Genomic DNA, 6,787 nt, shown 5'->3' with positions numbered 1-6,787 from the left:
TTTTATTTTTGTTGTTTTTTATTTCCTGTAGTAGTATTATAGAATGCTTGTAGTAGTAGTAGGGGCAGTAGTAATTATAAATATGGCATTACTTTTATTAGTAGTCTTGGTAGTGTACAATACTAAATATGTTCTATAAGGGTATTGAAGAGTATAAAAACTTCTACACACTGTGTATGGCACAGGTATTCTTTTCTTACAATTAGTAGTATTATTTTTTTCTTTACAAAATATTGATATAATTCCCTTGTACATGAAAAGTAAGACGCAAGTTACAAGTTATTGAGTTTGATACCAAAAGAAAATGTTATCCTCGAAATTAGCCTACAAAAAGAAGTGATACCCAACAAAAAACGTTCCTGTAAAAGAGCCAAGTACGAGTGGCCTTAAAAAGAATTGAAATCACAAAAATAGGCGCCAAGTTCTGGTGAACAACAGTTACAAGCACTCACTGGCTCACTTCAAATTTAGATTTGAAACTTGGCTGTTGTCTGTATGGTTACCACTAGCTCACAATTATATCAAACTACTTTATAATTTTCAACAGACAACATAGGCAAGTTTCAAATCTAAATTTGAAAGTGATTTCTTGAGTGTTTGTAACTGTTGTTCACCAGAACTTGGCGTTCATTTTTGTGATTTCAATTCTTGGCGCTATTTTAACCGATTTATTGTTCGGTTACGTTTACATTTATTTATTTATTTATTTATTATGGACGACATATAATACGTAACAATATTTTGTTACTACTTGATGTATGATGAATGATCATATTTTCTATAGTTTTCTATGTGTGTGAATGTGTGATTACATTTTCCAGGATCTGCGAAAAACGAACAACTGCCTAGCTGGCTTCCCTCTGTACAATACGTGGAGCTGAATATATAGAATACTACTGGAGCGACCTCTCACGGAAAGTCTCTATTGTACACAGTGATGCCACTTGTGAGCTGGTTTTCAGTTTACCGCAGGCCCTGGAAAATGTAATCACACAAACAGAAAACTATACAAAATATTATCATTAATTCATTTATTATACATCATATAGCAATTGAACAGCATTACTTATTAAGTGTCGTACATGGTATAAATAAGAAATAAATAAATGCTCCCAGCAGAAAATGGGTAAATTACCTACACAAAGCGATAAACCGATCAGCCCATCCTTTCATATAGCAACTTGCGCGGTACTTCATTCATAGAGTTTCTAAGCAGGGGGTAGGGGGATTCATTCTCGAGATTTAAAAAAAAATCGCATCGTGTTCCAATGTTATTCTGACGACAGCAAAATTACTTATTCGACATTAGAGTAAAATTCTTCCCCAATTTTTTTATTCCCCCCAATTTTTTTCTCGGTGGCACAACTTGCGCCATTCATCCCTCCTGTGGGCGGCCCTTCTCTCTTAAAATGAACCAACTTTTCCTTTCATACGGCTACTTGCGCGGTACTTCATTCATCGAGTATCGAAGCAGGGGGTACGGGGGTTCACCCCGGAAAATTTTTGAAAATTAGCTTCTCAAAATCGTGTTTTAATGCTATTCCGACAGTAAAATTGCTAGTTCGAAAGTAGAGTAAAATTCCCCCCCAAATTGTTCTCAATGGCGCAGCTTGCGCCATACATCCCCCCTGTGGGCGGCCCTGTCCAAAAGTAAAATTCTCACTGACAATTATTAGTTAATTGTGATATACTTTGAAGGCGATGTCTTTGGTGTTATAGATGGTGTTACTGCGTAAGGCACCAAATATATAAACTCTTTTTTTCCGTTGCATCTCGAATATGCTTTTGGGGCCGCGGTGGCTCAGTGGTAGAGCGTTCACCTCTGGTGCTTGGGGTCCTGGGTTCGATCCCAGCCCCCGCCAAGTGAACTTTGTGGTGGACAAACACCGTGTGCGTGGGTTTTCTCGGGGTTTTCCCGTTTCGTCCCACTTTCTTCATTCCACAATTTCATTCATTACTCATCATCACCGTCTCCTTTAGCCTAACCGGCATAACCGTGGGACGTAAAACTCAAAGATTTCATTTCATTTTTTCGAATATGCTTTTACATCACCTCTGCACTACAAGAAAATCACCTGTGTCCTACATGTAAGACATTTGGATACTGCGTGTAAATCACCTCTGTCCTACATGTAAATCACCTGGGTACTGCGTGTAAATCATCTGTCCTACATGTAAATCACCTGGGTACTGCGTGTCAATCACCTGTGTGTTACGTGTAAATCACCTCTGTCTTACATGTAAATCATCTGGGTACTGTGTGTAAATCACCTATGTGCTACGTGTAAAACACCTGTGTGTTACGTTTAAATAATCTGTCCTACATGTAAATCACCTGGTTACTGCGTGTAAATCACCTGTGTGCTACATGTAAATCCCCTGTCCTACATGTAAATCACTTGTGTGCTACGTGTAAATCACCGCTGTCCTACATGTAAATCACCTGTGAACTACATGTAAATTGAATACGTGCTACTTGTAAACCACCTGCGCGGTAGGTGTAAATCACTTGTGCAGGACGTGTACATGTGCATTGCACATGTCCTGTGCACGTGAAGATGTTGAATAGGAACTGTGACGTATATGTGCATCACATGTACAGGCGTGCATTTATACAGATGATACACATGTTGCATCCGTGCAATTGTACATGTACTATAGGTGTACTATACGTGCATTGTGCTGTCTGGGAGATAAATCTATTTGCTTGTATATTCTACCGGAAATAACTGCATCCTTCTAGAAAGTTAGGACTAACAACAAAGGGATCCGATGTTCTGGTCACACACCGCCCCACAAGTCGTGAGTGCCTCCTACGCCTTTTCACAATAAGAGCTGTTGCGTTCAGAGAGAGAGAGAGAGAGAGAGAAACAATTCCATTAGAATTATATGATTTAATAAATGTTAACTTATGTTTATAAATTATGTAAGTGATCGTCTCGTTTTCGGTTTATTATTATTATTATTATTATTATTATTATTATTATTATTATTATTATTATTATTATTATTATTATTATTATTATTATTATTATTATTAATTCTTATTATTATACATTTCTTAACACGTTGATTGCCATGTGTACGGAATTCCATACACATGGTTCTCCCGTGCAGCGTCGCGTTGATTTTCCATACACAAACAATATAGATATTCCAAGTTTGTTGTGTTCGTTCTATAGGTGTGTATGTAATTAGATACATATTTCGTAGAAATAAAAATTTAATGTCCATGCCACGTATTTGCAAAACCATAAACAAAGAAATTTATGAACAAAGACATTGAGTATAACGTCTCGTTCAGCAACGAAGCTATATGAGACGTCGACCTACTGATTAACGTGGACTCCGAACCATGTGAGCTCTCGCCGAGAATCGAACCCGGGTCTCCCACGCCAAACGCTCGTACGCTAACCGCTTAGCCACGAAAGAGCTCATGAACAAAGACATTTATTGGCTAAAACAAAGGCGAAAGCAAAGAATTACTGGCGGATTGCTGTCCGTGATGCACAGGTTATAACGGTCAACAGTTTTAAATTTAAACAAATATAGTTTTAATTAAGCACGAATTTAACTTACAGTGTACAGTGAGGAAGGCTCAGGAGTTCGCTAGGATCGTTAGAATATCGAACTCCGTCAAATACACTGCAAACCTGTCAGCAAGCCCCTAGCAATATTAAACAAATATTGTGTTCTAATGTTCATTTCAATTGAAACCTATGTAGGCCTACGGACTTCAATACTCGCCCTCAAACGAAGGTGCAGACTATCCATGATTTGCAGTATTAAACTCTCTCTCACCTTCTGTATTCTCCTAACATGTCTCCCAGCGATTACAACATTTTTTGGTATCTCAATCATTTCTTAGTAGGATTGCTTTATCTAGAGGCCACTGATTAACCTGGCATTGTATTTTTCACTTTTTTACCTTTGGAATTGACAATCATCGTTTGGACATTTCAGTCGCACCTACCTAATATTAACAACGTTTCTCGGATAATTTCGTAACATTGTATTAATTTGTATTATTGATTAGCTTGGTTAGGCTTATTTAAACACTTTTCTCTTTGCGCCGACGTGATACATCTCTTGGATGAAAATACACTAGCTCTCATTGGAAATCAAATCCAGAACCAATACACTTGAACGATTTGACCACAACATGGTACATTTAAAAAGAAGTTTCAATTTTGTTTGGAAAATTGTGATTAGGTGTAACATTTAAAAATATATTTAAGAAAGAGTAAGGAGCAAACGCACTGAACTTTCTCTCTCGAATTTCTTACATTGACTCATGCTAGGCTGCAGCTATTATTGAAACATTTACTTGGGAAATTGTGAATAAAATAATGTTTTGGAAAACTGCTAAAAGAATCTTTAGGCTCAAAAGTAAAGTACCCATTGGACATATTTCCGTTAGAAATAACTGAGGCCATATATTAGAATTATTATATAATTGTATGTGTAAGTAAAAGCGTCTGAGTAATTTCTGAGAAAATAATGAAGAAGTCCCCCCTAAGAATAAATTATCCCCTGTGGACCTTTTCAGGACAAACCAGCTGTGCTATATTGTTAGTGTTTTCATAAAACATTTATTTATGAAATACGAACACAATCGCCTGAGCTATTCTTGAGAAAATCGCAGGGTAAAGCTTACTGTCAAAAGTAATATACCACTTCTAGATTTTCAGGATGAATCATACCATATAGCATATAGATTATTTATGAAATATGAACAACAAAGATCTCCTGAGTTGTTTTTGGGAAGGTCATCGGAAAAAACAACCCGAAAAGGTAAGCTATTTTATCTGTAATTTTAAGGATAAACGATTTATGTTGTAAATTATTTATAAAATCTGGATCAAGTACCTTAAGTAATTTTTAAGCAAGTCGTCGGGAAAAATATTTTTACTGAAATTAGAACAAATTTGTCTGTTATTACTGAGAAAATTGTAAAAAAAATCAATCCTTCAGAAAACCACTCCTTCTGTATGTTATCGGGATAAACGATTTATGCTGAATGTTAGTTTATTAATGAAACATTCCTTTGCGAAATATGAACAAAATTGCCTGAGGCGTTAACGGGAAAATTATCGGGGGAAAGGTCAGCCTAAGAGTAAACTACTCCTTCTGAATGTTTACATGACGAACGAGTTGTCATATTGTTAGGTTATTAATGATACGTTATTTATGAAATGTGGTTGAGAAAATTGTGCAAAAAGAACTCATACCATACAGTAAATTACACCATATGTATTTTTTTGAGAAAAATGATTCATACTACGGTGGAGAGTTGTTAATAAAATATATATATTATAAAAAAATAAAATAAAATAGTCAGCTGTTTTTTTTTTTTTTTTTTTTTTGTTTTTTGAAAATTGATTTATTTTAAATTTTCATCCTTCAGTAAATTACCCTTTTAGGTGTCGAAGGATATAAAATTCGAAACGATAGTATTATATTAAAACGTTGTCTAAAATTCGGTCCAGATGCGTTGAACAGTATGACCTCTATTTGAATGCATGTAAAAGCGTGACGAACCGACCGACGAATAGATGGACAGAAATCCAAAAAGCATTTTTCGATATGTAGGGGCCATGTAACTTGAATTCATTGAAATCTCGTGTTCGATTTTTATAACTATCACACTTTCTTCTTTCGTCTCTCGAATGTGAAAACGAATAGGCCTACACCGACACGTAAAGTGATAATTTGTAATCCTAAAAATTAAATTTATGTTTAATGTGTTGTCATGCTAGAAAAAAAAGCTTATGCCTATTACATCATTTTATTATCAGTTTTCATGCTAGTGTATAATTCAGAAGAACGGTATGATCATAGTTAATATCCATGGCATCTTTTGGAAGCATTCGTGTTCCTCACAAATAGAGCTGCATAATTTAGTTTTGTTTAAAGAAAGCATTCTATATTCCTTCCACAGACTTATGGTTGCATTTCTTGCACATGTGGATATGAAAAAAAGGAGAGTCAATACTCTAGAAAGAAACAAACACTAAACAATAATTTAACATCAGCTTTTTTACATGACAACGAGCTATTCTACTTCATTCGCTATAACTATAAGGGTGCAGGTTGCGCATGTTTTTTTCTGTTCCTGACTCACAGACACACTCGTAGTGAGTTGAAGTTCGTCGGGACGAATAAGCATACCATACCATTAACTGAAAACAATCGCTGTTACCAATAGTGGTCTAATCCTGAATAAATATGTCGATTAAAGGACAATAAGTTATTTCCTAATTATATTGTTTCGGTTCTTATTAACATAAAAATTATGTACTTTCTATAATGTTTTGTAAAAAAAATGGATGGAATTCGATCTGGTGTCAAAACAATATAAGAACTACCCACTTGGCCACAAATACTATTTTTTAAGCAAATAAATGCTCATAGCTATAGAGCATGTCACTTCCAAACTTAAGACAGCAGTTTACCTCTTTTGTTTCAATATTTCGGTACAACATCTTGATTACAGAAACTGATTTATATTTGGCAGAGAATTTACACTCTAGGTTTAAACCAATAAATGCAATATTTTACTCCACGTTCTAGTTCCTTAATTCAACTTCTGGATACTACGATACTACCAATCGTGAAATTACCTCTGCAATCGTGCTCTGCTACTGCAAAAATCCCTCGAAAGAATTATTGCCGGTATACACAAAACCGAGCATAATTTTGTTTTTTCCTTATAATTTTCTTATTTTATTATACTTTTTTGGAAATATCTTCTTAGATTGATTGCTTTCTATTATGTCCACTTACT

Source organism: Thermobia domestica, chromosome 13 (genome assembly GCF_964235325.1).
Source record: "Thermobia domestica chromosome 13, izTheDome1.hap1.1, whole genome shotgun sequence".
NCBI classification, from domain to species: Eukaryota; Metazoa; Arthropoda; class Insecta; order Zygentoma; family Lepismatidae; genus Thermobia; species Thermobia domestica.
Note: the sequence above shows the minus strand (reverse complement) of the source record.